Raw genomic sequence first — 13,424 nt, 5'->3', positions numbered from 1 at the left:
TTAAAGCAGTGTGTAGAGGGAAATTTATAGCACTAAATGCCCACAAGAGAAAGCAGGAAAGATCTAAAATTGACACTCTAACATCGCAATTAAAAGAACTAGAGAAGCAAGAGCAAACACATTCGAAAGCTAGCAGAAGGCAAGAAATAACTAAGATCAGAGCAGAACTGAAGGAGATAGAGACACAAAAAACCCTCCAAAAAATCAATGAATCCAGGAGTTGGTTTTTTGAAAAGATCAACAAAATTGACAGACCACTGGCAAGACTAATAAAGAAGAAAAGAGAGAAGAATCAAATCGACGCAATTAAAAATGATAAAGGGGATATCACCACCGACCCCACAGAAATACAAAGTACCATCAGAGAATACTATAAACACCTCTACGCAAATAAACTGGAAAATCTAGAAGAAATGGATAATTTCCTGGACACTTACACTCTTCCAAGACTAAACCAGGAAGAAGTTGAATCCCTGAATAGACCAATAGCAGGCTCTGAAATTGAGGCAATAATTAATAGCCTACCAACCAAAAAAATTCCAGGACCAGATGGATTCACAGCTGAATTCTACCAGAGGTACAAGGAGGAGTTGGTACCATTCCTTCTGAAACTATTCCAATCAATAGAAAAAGAGGGAATCCTCCCTAACTCATTTTATGAGGCCAACATCATCCTGATACCAAAGCCTGGCAGAGACACAACAAAAAAAAGAGAATTTTAGACCAATATCCCTGATGAACATCGATGCAAAAATCCTCAATAAAATACTGGCAAACCGGATTCAGCAACACATCAAAAAGCTTATCCACCAAGATCAAGTGGGCTTCATCCCTGGGATGCAAGGTTGGTTCAACATTCGGAAATCAATAAACATAATCCAGCATATAAACAGAACCAAAGACAAGAACCACATGATTATCTCAATAGATGCAGAAAAGGCTTTTTGACAAAATTCAACAGCCCTTCATGCTAAAAACTCTCAATAAATTCGGTATTGATGGAATGTACCTCAAAATAATAAGAGCTATTTATGACAAACCCACAGGCAATATCATACTAAATGGGCAAAAACTGGAAAAATTCCCTTTGAAAACTGGCACAAGACAGGGATGCCCTCTCTCACCACTCCTATTCAACATAGTGTTGGAAGTTCTGGCTAGGGCAATTAGGCAAGAGAAAGAAATCAAGAATATTCAGTTAGGAAAAGAAGAAATCAAATTGTCCCTCTTTGCAGATGACATGATTGTATATTTAGAAAACCCCATTGTCTCAGCCCAAAATCTCCTTAAGCTGATAAGCAACTTCAGCAAAGTCTCAGGATACAAAATTAATGTGCAAAAATCACAAGCATTCCTATACACCAGTAACAGACAATCAGAGAGCCAAATCAGGAATGAACTTCCATTCACAATTGCTTCAAAGAGAATAAAATACCTAGGAATCCAACTTACAAGGGATGTAAAGGACCTCTTCAAGGAGAACTACAAACCACTGCTCAGTGAAATAAAAGAGGACACAATCAAATGGAAGAACATACCATGCTCATGGATAGGAAGAATTAATATCGTGAAAATGGCCATACTGCCCAAGGTTATTTATAGATTCAATGCCATCCTCATCAAGCTACCAATGAGTTTCTTCACAGAATTGGAAAAAACTGCTTTAAAGTTCATATGGAACCAAAAAAGAGCCCGCATCTCCAAGACAATCCTAAGTCAAAAGAACAAAGCTGGAGGCATCACGCTACCTGACTTCAAACTATACTACAAGGCTACAGTAACCAAAACAGCATGGTACTGGTACCAAAAGAGACATATAGACCAATGGAACAGAACAGAGTCCTCAGAAATAATACCACACATCTACAGCCATCTGATCTTTGACAAACCTGATAGAAACAAGAAATGGGGAAAGGATTCCCTATTTAATAAGTGGTGCTGGGAAAATTGGCTAGCCATAAGTAGAAAGCTGAAACTGGATCCTTTCCTTACTCCTTATATGAAAATTAATTCAAGATGGATTAGAGACTTAAATGTTAGACCTAATACCATAAAAATCCTAGAGGAAAACCTAAGTAGTACCATTCAGGACATAGGCATGGGCAAAGACTTCATGTCTAAAACACCAAAAGCAACAGCAGCAGAAGCCAAAATTGACAAATGGGATCTAATTAAACTAAAGAGCTTCTGCACAGCAAAAGAAACTACCATCAGAGTGAACAGGCAACCTACAGAATGGGAGAAAATATTTGCAATCTACTCATCTGACAAAGGGCTAATATCCAGAACCTACAAAGAACTCAAACAAATTTACAAGAAAAAAACAAACAACCCCATGAAAAAGTGGGCAAAGGATATGAACAGACATTTCTCAAAAGAAGACATTCATACAGCCAACAGACACATGAAAAAATGCTCATCATCACTGGCCATCAAAGAAATGCAAATCAAAACCACAATGAGATACCATCTCACACCAGTTAGAATGGCAATCATTAAAAAGTCAGGAAACAACAGGTGCTGGAGAGGATGTGGAGAAATAGGAACACTTTTACACTGTTGGTGGGATTGTAAACTAGTTCAACCATTATGGAAAACAGTATGGCGATTCCTCAAGGATCTAGAACTAGATGTACCATATGACCCAGCCATCCCATTACTGGGTATATACCCAAAGGATTATAAATTATGCTGCTATAAAGACACATGCACACGTATGTTTATTGCGGCACTATTCACAATAGCAAAGACTTGGAATCAACCCAAATGTCCATCAGTGACAGATTGGATTAAGAAAATGTGGCACATATACACCATGGAATACTATGCAGTCATAAAAAAGGATGAGTTTGTGTCCTTTGTAGGGACATGGATGCAGCTGGAAACCATCATTCTTAGCAAACTATCACAAGAACAGAAAACCAAACACCGCATGTTCTCACTCATAGGTGGGAACTGAACAATGAGATCACTTGGACTCAGGAAGGGGAACGTCACACACCGGGGCCTATCATGGGGAGGGGGGAGGGGGGAGTGATTGCATTGGGAGTTATACCTGATGTAAATGACGAGTTGATGGGTGCAGCACAGCAACATGGCACAAGTATACATATGTAACAAACCTGCACGTTATGCACATGTACCCTACAACTTAACGTATAATAATAATAAATTAATTTTAAAAAAAAAAGAAGAAAATGTATGGAGGGAAATTCTACTTTCAGTAATTTCTACCTCTTTCATCTAGTCTTGTATTTAAACACTGTACAAAGTTCAGAGATGATGTATGCATAGGCCCTGATTGCATGTACTCCTTTTGTAATTGGTTATAAATTTGATTTTCATGTGATTAGCCAAGAAAATGTTCTATTTATGGACAAGATTTTAACAGCTGTGAATAGCACTTCATCAAATCTAAGACACCATCAAATTACCACTCTTCCCTCTTTTATCCTCCTCCTTCCAAATTTTTTATTAGAGAAGTAGCAGCACGTTTATGAAAAGCTTTTGTTTTCTTCCAATATTGCATAATACTGACTGGGTCAAGTTATATGTTCTTACGCTCACATTTTAAATGTTTATTTTTATATTGTTTTACATCAAGAATGAATTTAATATTTAATCAAACACTATTTTGGCCTCTATTCATAACGTCAAATTTTTTTCATCTGATTTACTGATATGATGAAAAATATAGTGACTTAATATTGAATTATTCTTTAAGTTCTCGAGTAACCTCTGCCTGACCCTATTTTATACTCTTTTTTAAATTTACTAAATTGAATTTTTAATAGTTACAGTTTTTCATTTTGTTTTTCAATCATAATTTATTTTTAATGTTTCTTTTTGTTAACATGAACTTCTCAAATGGAATTTTAAGCTGTTTTTAATATTTTTATTTATTTACTTGTTTTTATATCCTGGAAGAGTTTAAATAGCCTAGAATCTGTTGCTTCAATATTTAAATGTACTCTTGGTTAGAGCATTCTGGGTCTTGTGCAGCTCAGAGAAATAAATTTTTATGTCTTTCATCAAATAATAGAGACATTTAAAGTTATATTGTTCTGAGTAAAATTTGGCTATGGCACAGCAGCTGCACGTCCCTGGGATCCACATCTCTTCCAGTTTGCAGCGTAGCCCTAGTCGGTCAGCGCCGGAGGACCTCAGCAGCCATGTCGAAGCCCCATAGTGAAGCCGGGACTGCCGTCATTCAGACCCAGCAGCTGCACGCAGCCATGGCTGACACATTCCTGGAGCACATGTGCCGCCTGGACATTGACTCACCACCCGCCACAGCCCGGAACACTGGCATCATCTGTACCATTGGCCCAGCTTCCCGATCAGTGGAGACGTTGAAGGAGATGATTAAGTCTGGAATGAATGTGGCTCGTCTGAACTTCTCTCATGGAACTCATGAGTACCACGCGGAGACCATCAAGAATGTGCGCACAGCCACGGAAGGCTTTGCTTCTGACCCCATCCTCTACCGGCCCGTTGCTGTGGCTCTGGACACTAAAGGACCTGAGATCCGAACTGGGCTCATCAAGGGCAGCGGCACTGCAGAGGTGGAGCTGAAGAAGAGAGCCACTCTCAGAATCACGCTGGATAACGCCTACATGGAAAAGTGTGACGAGAACATCCTGTGACTGGACTACAAGAACATCTGCAAAGTGGTGGAAGTGGGCAGCAAGATCTACGTGGATGATGGACTTATTTCTCTTCAGGTGAAGCAGAAAGGTGCTGACTTCCTGGTGACGGAGGTGGAAAATGGTGGCTCCTCGGGCAGCAAGAAGGGTGTAAACCTTCCTGGGGCTGCTGTGGACTTGCCTGCTGTGTCGGAAAAGGACATCCAGGATCTGAAGTTTGGGGTCGAGCAGGATGTTGATATGGTGCTTGCGTCATTCATCCTCAAGGCAGCTGATGTCCATGAAGTTAGGAAGGTCCTGGGAGAGAAGGGAAACAACATCAAGATAATCAGCAAAATCGAGAATCATGAGGGGGTTCGGAGGTTTGATGAAATCCTGCAGGCCAGTGATGGGATCATGGTGGCTCGTGGTGATGTAGGCATTGAGATTCCTGCGGAGAAGGTCTTCCTTGCTCAGAAGATGATGATTGGGCGGTGCAACCGAGCTGGGAAGCCTGTCATCTGTGCTACTCAGATGCTGGAGAGCATGATCAAGAAGCCCCGCCCCACCCGGGCTGAAGGCAGTGATGTGGCCAATGCAATTCTGGATGGAGCCGACTGCATCATGCTGTCTGGAGAAACAGCCAAAGGGGACTATCCTCTGGAGGCTGTGCGCATGCAGCACCTGATAGCCCGTGAAGCAGAGGCCGCCATCTACCACTTGCAATTATTTGAGGAACTCCACCGCCTGGCGCCCATTACCAGCGACCCCACAGAAGCCACCACCGTGGGTGCCGTGGAGGCCTCCTTCAAGTGCTGCAGTGGGGCCATAATCGTCCCACCAAGTCTGGCAGGTCTGCTCATCAGGTGGCCAGATACTGCCCACGTGCCCCCATCATTGCTGGGACCCGGAATCCCCAGACAGCTCGTCAGGCCCACCTGTACTGTGGCATCTTCCCTGTGCTGTGCAAGGACCCAGTCCAGGAGGCCTGGGCTGAGGACGTGGACCTCCGGGTGAACTTTGCCATGAATGTTGGCAAGGCCCGAGGCTTCTTCAAGAAGGGAGATGTAGTCATTGTGCTGACCGGATGTCGCCCTGGCTCCGGCTTCACCAACACCATGCGTGTTGTTCCTGTGCCGTGATGAACCTGAGAGCCCTTCCTCCAGCCCCTGTCCCACCCCCTTCCCCCAACCCATCCATTAGGCCAGCAACGCTTGCAGAACTCACTCTGGGCTGTCATGTGGCACTGGTGGGCTGGGACACCAGGGAAGAAGATTAGTGCCTCGCTGAAACATGGCTGTGTTTGCAGCCTGCTCTAGTGGGACAGCCCAGAGCCTGGCTGCCCGTCATGTGGCCCCACCCAATCAAGGGATGAAGGAGGAATGCTGGACTGGAGGCCCCTGGAGCCAGATGGCAAGAGGGTGACAGCTTCCTTTCCTGTGTATACTCCGTCCAGTTCCTTGAGAAAAATGGATGCCCAGAGGACTCCCAACCCTGGCCTGGGGTCAGGAAACAGCTAGAGAGTTAGGGGCCTTAGGGCACAGGGCTGTTGTTCCCTTGAAGCTGACTCTGGCCCTGGCCCTTACTTGCTTCCCCAGGCCCCTGGGCCTCCCCAGTTCGCACCTGTCCACGCCCTCCACTCAGCTGTCCTGCAGCAAACACTCCACCCTCCACCTTCCATTTTCCCCCACTACTGCAGACTACTGCAGCGCCTCCAGGCCTGTTGCTATAGAGCCTACCTGTATGTCAGTAAACAACAGCTGAAGCAAAAAAAAAAAAAAAAAAAAAAAAAAGGGGGGGGGCTATTTACAAGTTTTGGAAAAAATAATTCTTTGACTGTTTCATTTTTAGAGTAATATGCCACTGCAGCTCTTATTTCTTACTTGATGTGTTGAAATTTTTAAAAATATTTTACTCAAATATTTTGGAGCTAAAATGTTTTTGATTTTTTTTTTCTATTTTTGTTATGTCTCAATTTATTCCAATGTGGCCTGGGAACATTGGCACTAAAATTTCATGACCGATTTTTCTGTATGGTTTAGTATGTCAATTTGTATAAAAGCTCCATTAGAAAAGAATATTTGTACATCTTTTATACGATTTCACATAAGATGTATGTTACTGATTACATTATTTAAATATGCTATATCCATGTTTTCCTTTGGTTTAAATCGTTTGCAAATGACTTAAGAATGTATGTTAAAATAATTTCCTAAAAATTTCATTTTATTTTACGTATTGCAATGTCATGTTATTATATGGTTAAGGGTTTACAAACAATACAATTATCCATGGAAAACTTCATATCAACTTTATTGTTTGGCCTTAAGTTCTCTTCATCATACATTAATATCATTGTTCCTTTGCTCTATTAATGCGTGTAGGTGTCCATGCCTCCTCCTCCACACCAGCCCATAAAATAAAATGAAACACTTGCATGGATGTCCGTAGGATATTTTCCTCACTACAGGCAGAGCTTTACTATAATAATGAGATGTTTGATTGTGAATAAAGAATCAGGTAAAAGGAGGTAATTGGATGAGAAGACACTTAACAGTATTTTGTTAAGTGAGACAACATAAGTTTTATATTGAATGAGTAAAAAAGAAAGAATATTTAATGTTCTAGGCTTTATAGTCTGAAGTTCTCTTTTTTAATACTTTGCATTTAATTTTCTCTTTTGTGTTAAAGATTTGAGTCATATCAATAACATGCTATAAGTTTCTGACCCCAAAACAAAATAGACACTTGAGATGGGCTACAAACCTTATTCTTTATGAAAACTGATGGCCTGAACTGCAAATCTTCTATTTCCATTAGCCATGGCTGCTTTAACACTTGCTCCAACCTGTGTAATTTATGTTCTTTTTCTTGGAATACAGACTTTTCTTTAGATTTATTTTATTAGGTTTGTGCAAAAGTAATTGTGGTTTTGCCACTGAAAGTAATGGCAAAACTACAATTACTTTTGCACCAACCTAATAATTATTATTATTTTGTAATTATTCTAAAACAGATTATAGCTACACATAATACAAGTTTCTTATTTTGAAAGACAAATTTCTTATGTTTATGGCTATAACATGGTTTCCATCAGATTGGTCTGAGTCTTTATTCAAATACTTGCATCCCAGAAAATAATGAATTGAAATCAATTAGATTTAGATTTAGATCAATTACATTGCTACGATGCCAGATGACAAGTCCATTTGTTTTGTGATCCGTAAAAGATAAGACTTGGTTAGGGGAAGTGTTTGCACTGTGCTGAAGTTATATTATTCATGTTGGTTGTTACAAACCAGGTTAGCTGGAGTGCTGCTTTATTTCTGTAAGACTTCGGATGGCAGTGCCTGACCCTCTGCCACCCACCAAATATACACACATAGAATCCTTTATTCCACAGTAAGTGCAAGCTAGAAATGAGTACCCTGGATGACATTATGTGTACTAGCACATAAATACTACTCTAAGAAGAACTGAAAAGACTAATGTTTACTTCTCATCTACTGCCCTTGTGCCCAACACCTTCCTTCTGAACTTGACATTGGTGCTAGATTCTGCCAGATATTTATCAGACTTTGACTTTGCCCTTGATGTCCTAGCCTACCTCTCATTCTGATCTCATTTATCCCATATCTTGCAAAGATTCCATAAAATTTCTGGCATGTAACCAGCACTCCTCCTCAATTTCCAATGTGGTATAAATATTTTGCTATGGATTTCAGGGAGTTGGAAAGGTGGTGAGGAAAGAGGTTAAATGTGCAAGTTCAACTCACCCTGTAATATTGACATATGTCATTCAGTTAATTTAGACTATTTAATTAACCATATTAATCTTTCAATGAATTGGCAATGTAATCATTAAGTGTATGGGCCTAAGACAAAGGCAAACAGACTTACTAATAACTTTCTACATGATCTTGTACAAGACAATCAATCTGGGCTTCAGGTTTCTCACATGAAATATGAGATAAAAAGGGTTGATTTCTGAAGTTCTTATCACTTCTCTAATTTCATGACTGTGGTTTTTAACAGTGCATTTAACTGAAGCAGTTCACTAAGACTACGTTGCACTGCTGTTTGAGGAGTTAAGCTTCATATATAAAACTGTTCCTAAGTAAAAAGGGAGTATCATTCTCTCTGGATTCTGAGAGAACTGCAGTGATAACAAACAACCTATGCGTAACCACTTTACTTAACTATCACATGGTAATTGTCCATGTACAGTACTTGATGCTGTAGATATTTTAAGGACCATTTCTCTTTGATGTTCTTGATGAAAAATGTCATGCTCCATTACTCAGCATTTAGAACTAATGACTGTTACTCTGTGCTTGGTGCCAGCCAGTTCCCACTTTTACTTCCAGAACACTGACAATGGCAAGGGGCATCTTTTGAGAGCTTTTGAAAGACATTAAAGATCAAGACAGGTCACATTCATAAAGTCCTTTGTCCCTGTTAATTCTTTAAAAAAATTTAGTCAAATTCCATCTGATAAGAAGGCAAATGTTTTTTGAGAAGCTCTATTTGCACTAAGGAAATAGCAAACAACACTACTGCCTATAAAAGGGAGGTAGTTGTATTAGTCTGTTCTCACGCTGCTTACAAAGACATACCTGAGACTGGGTAGTTTATAAAGGAAAGAGGTTGAATATACTCACAGTTCCACATGGTTAGGGAAGCCTCACAATCATGGCGGAAGGTGAATGAGGAGCAAAGTCACCTCTTACGTGGTGACAGCCAAGAGAGCTTGTGTGGGGGAACTCCCCTTTATAAAACTATCAGATCTTGTGAGACTTGTTCATTATCACAAGAACAGCATGAGAAAACGTGCTCCCATGATTCAATTACCTCCTACCAGGTGCCTCCCACGACACGTGGGGATTATTATAGTTCAAGGTGAGATTTGGGTGGTGACAGAGTCAAACCATACTAGTAGTACTAACACTTTCCCAACACTTACTAGTTCATTCATTGCCTCATGCCATTATAAGTCATGCAAAATTGTCAGATACAGAAAACAATCTTTGGATTTGATTCCAAGATAATGGGATCAATTATATTAATTAAATTGACCAGCTAATTTATTCAAATGTCTTAGTAATTTGGTATCCAAGAAGTTTGTTGTTTTTATTTTGGTTTGAAATACATTCGACTACTAAAAGAGATCTGAGGTGTTACCTTGAACATCCACTCGGCCAGTGCAGTGAATTCTAGAATATCCAGTATAGGGGGTCATCTTGTGGCAGGCCAGGTCTCACGAATACAGGCTTCCATAACAACTGTTTCAGCACTGACTGAGTGGTTAAGTTAAATATTAAAAGCTGATAGAGCCAGTGCCCTCATACAAAGGCTGGAATATAGCAAAAGCCCACCAAGAGTTTTGCCTGGGCCTTTCCTGGGCCTCAAACTATGACAAGGTATTGAAGGAATTCTTAACAGGACCAGTTTAGGATTAAACAAGTTTTCCTGTGGGTCTGAAGAAACTCCCCAGAACTTCACAGAGAAGTTTGTTGTGGGTCTGAAGGAATTCCCCAAACCTCCAGGATTTAGCAGGAGACAAGATAAGGTAGTCACTCCAGCACCTGGACCCATTTAGATTAAGTAAATTTACTATGGCTAAAGCTCCAGAGGAAGGTGTTCAAAACTGAGACTTTCATTATAGTTAGAAGAAGTTAATCACTTATGTCTTTAGATGAATGCACACTTATACATAGAAATATAGCTTAGAAGGTATATAAGCTCTGGAAAACTTTGCAATTTTCAGTTGGTCTGGTGATAATTTCCAGGCTTTATCCCTGCGCCGTTATTGAAGTAAACTCCCTTCTCTCCCAGTTCATCTGCATCTCGTTATTGGGCCACAAGAATAAGCAGTCCAACCCTTGGTTTGGTCCAGGAACAATCTAGCCTCAGTTGAACATATCTTGTTATAGAGAAAGCTCTATTACCAACATAGGTGTTTCTCTTTTTGAACAACTCTTTTAAAGGTTAGGTTTACTAATGTCTTCTTGTTTCTACCAATTTGTCCTAATTTTTCACCCATATCCTCATTCACAGCCTCCCTGTTTATCCCTGTACCTGCATAGAGAAACGAAATATTTTCTTCTTTTTTTATGCATGTAGTCATCCGACAAGTTGATTATTGTATATATAAAGTATATGTATGTATGTGTTTAATCACACTACATATTAGGCAGCATGCTAGTCACTGAATAAAATAGAGATTAGTATAAATATGGTGGCAGCCTTCAGAGAGTTTACTAGGCAAGAACACCATGGACAAATAAACTGTCCATTCCAATAGATAGTCAGTGTTTCCAATCTTTGAATGCAAGGTTTGGAGATTAACTTTGCATCTAATAAACTTATGTGTGTTCAGCTTTCCCCATGCCTCAAATTAATCATTTTAATTTTATATTTGTAGAGTATTTAAAATACGATATTTCATTGCAACTATGCATTGCTTAATAGAATTAACAATTAGAATAGAACAATTATAAACCCCATTTATAATAAGCATGCCATGTTAATAGTACACCAATGTATACTACTTCCTTGATGCTCAAATAATAGTGATATAGTGATTAGAAACACAGCACTGCAATTTTTGGTCTGAATAATTTCAAATATGTTTATAATAAACAAAGACACTTTTATAAATAGCCCTGGGAGGAAGTATTGAGGATTTCTACTTTTACTATTCCAGTCAGTTGAGCCTACAGTAAATAAACTACAAAGACAGCTGTAAAGTAAATACCAAGAAACATCAGACACGTTAGGCTTCATAAATCTCAGAATGTTATCTTGACTCATATTGAGAGAGAGTTGTATCTAGTAAACATACACCATCCTGAAACTTTGTTAACCAATGACAGAAGAGGCAGAAGTAAGTCTCTGAGTCCTGGGGAATTCTTCTGTACAGAGCTCTACTTCAAACTTTTGCTGCTAATGAATATAATTCATCAAGAAGATTTTTTAAAATTTTATATAGTTACGTAGACTGCTCTCCTGTTGTGGAAACATCTGCTTAGAACCTCAGAAATTAGGGAATTTAAGCTTTTCTTTCTTAAATAGGCCTTAATAACAACAGGCAGAATTCATATTTAATTGTGAAGCCTTAATTGTTGTCATTTCTAGTTACCTTTAAATTAAATTTATAAAATACACAGCCATGCGTGCATGCACACACTCACACACACACAAAATTTTTAAAAGACTTACCAATTCCAAAAGTGGAAACAAATCACAGAACTCTTTTAACATGTCCATGACTGTATTGATTCTTTAAAGTTTATGTTTCATGTACATTTCAATTTGCAGATGGCTATAAAATTGATGTAAGTATGATAACATAAAGCAATTTTAGAAAACTTGAGAGCAGCAATATCATTCGGTGGATAAAACAAATATTAAATAAAATTTATCTAATTACATTTACTTCTTCTGTATTTCTGACTATAAAACTGGGTAGAGGGGGAAGGTGGAGTGGAACTTGTTATGGTGGCGGAGCAAAGGACTTTTGAGCCCTCATAAATAAATAATAATAAAATATGTGAGAATATGTGATACAATTTCCTGTTATAGGATACCTAATGCAAGTCACACTATCTCATACCATGCATGGTTTAATTTTACCAAAAGAATAAACCTTATTATTTTTCCCAGTAAGAGTCAGCAAATAACCTGTGGTTATGATTTGTTTTCTTTAAGCATGAGCTACTAAATAACACTTTGCAGGTGAATGACAGTTTACACTCCTGTTGGCAACAAAAGACCAAATCCATATAGAAATGGCATTCTTATTCCATAATGATATATTTATTTAGTGTCATTGGACTTTGATCAATATCATTTTCTCAAAACATAGAACCCCTTTTTTTGTGACTAAAAGAACAACGTATATCAAGTAAAGTCTTTTAGCTCCTAATATCAGAATTTGATTATGTTTCCTGAATTTGTATCTAATTGTCTTCTTCCTTTGTGAGATCAAAATTATGTCAAGTGTTTTTAAATAAAAAACAGTTATTAAATAAAAGAGATAATGAATGTGATGTGTTTATCAAGCCAACAAGGTTTTATTACATCAAATGTTTGTATCATTTCAATATGAAAATTTTTTACACTTATTTGTTATTAAGGTCTCATTATCCGTAAGATAAGTCACAAAAAAACAAAGAGGTGAATGAGTTCAAGAATTCATGGAGGTTTTGTTAGTCTTAGGCACAGGAACGGGCTTTTGTTTAATCTTACAATTGCATGGGTTTAGCTCTTTCTGTCTGTAAACATTAGAAAAGATTTTAGCCATAAATAAATGAAAACTTGAGTTACAGAAGTTCAAATGAATCGGGGTGTATTTTTCTCAAGTATATATATTTTTAAGCCTTGAGTAAAGCAGCTTTAGTGTTAGTTTAACAGCTTGACTGTAGGGTTAATGTCTCTGAGATTCTTTGGGCCTTTCCTTCATCCTCGCTACCCTGTGGTCCAGGGTATCTACCCATGTGCAGTTAGGTTATTTGCATTCAAAGCCATAACAAAAGGACAGGGTACCAAGACACTGAGCCCATTGTCTTTCAAGAAATTAAATATGTTTCTCTTTTAACTGCCACTGTCCTGTATGGCTACTTTAGTGGGCAGAAAGGTATGGAGATTTTCTAGCATCTAAATGCAGAGGTGAGCAAGAGAGAGAAGAATTGAGAATATATTTTCGATTTGTAAACCCATGGTGCCTACCATAACTGTTGATAGTCAATCTTTTTGAACAAAAAGCCACACAGTAACTACCTGCTAAAACGACTCTAT

The 13,424-nt window shown here is 38.7% G+C and overlaps 1 pseudogene; it reads left to right on the top strand.

The window, feature by feature from the left end:
- The first annotated feature begins 4,088 nt into the window (after nt 1-4,088).
- LOC105492587 (pyruvate kinase PKM pseudogene) lies at nt 4,089-6,321 on the top strand (annotated as a pseudogene).
- The last annotated feature ends 7,103 nt before the right edge of the window (nt 6,322-13,424 follow it).

The sequence above is a fragment of the Macaca nemestrina genome, chromosome 11 (assembly GCF_043159975.1).
Source record: "Macaca nemestrina isolate mMacNem1 chromosome 11, mMacNem.hap1, whole genome shotgun sequence".
NCBI lineage: Eukaryota > Metazoa > Chordata > Mammalia > Primates > Cercopithecidae > Macaca > Macaca nemestrina.
The sequence above is the reverse complement of the archived record's forward strand: the minus strand, read 5'-3'. Positions and strand labels throughout refer to the sequence as shown.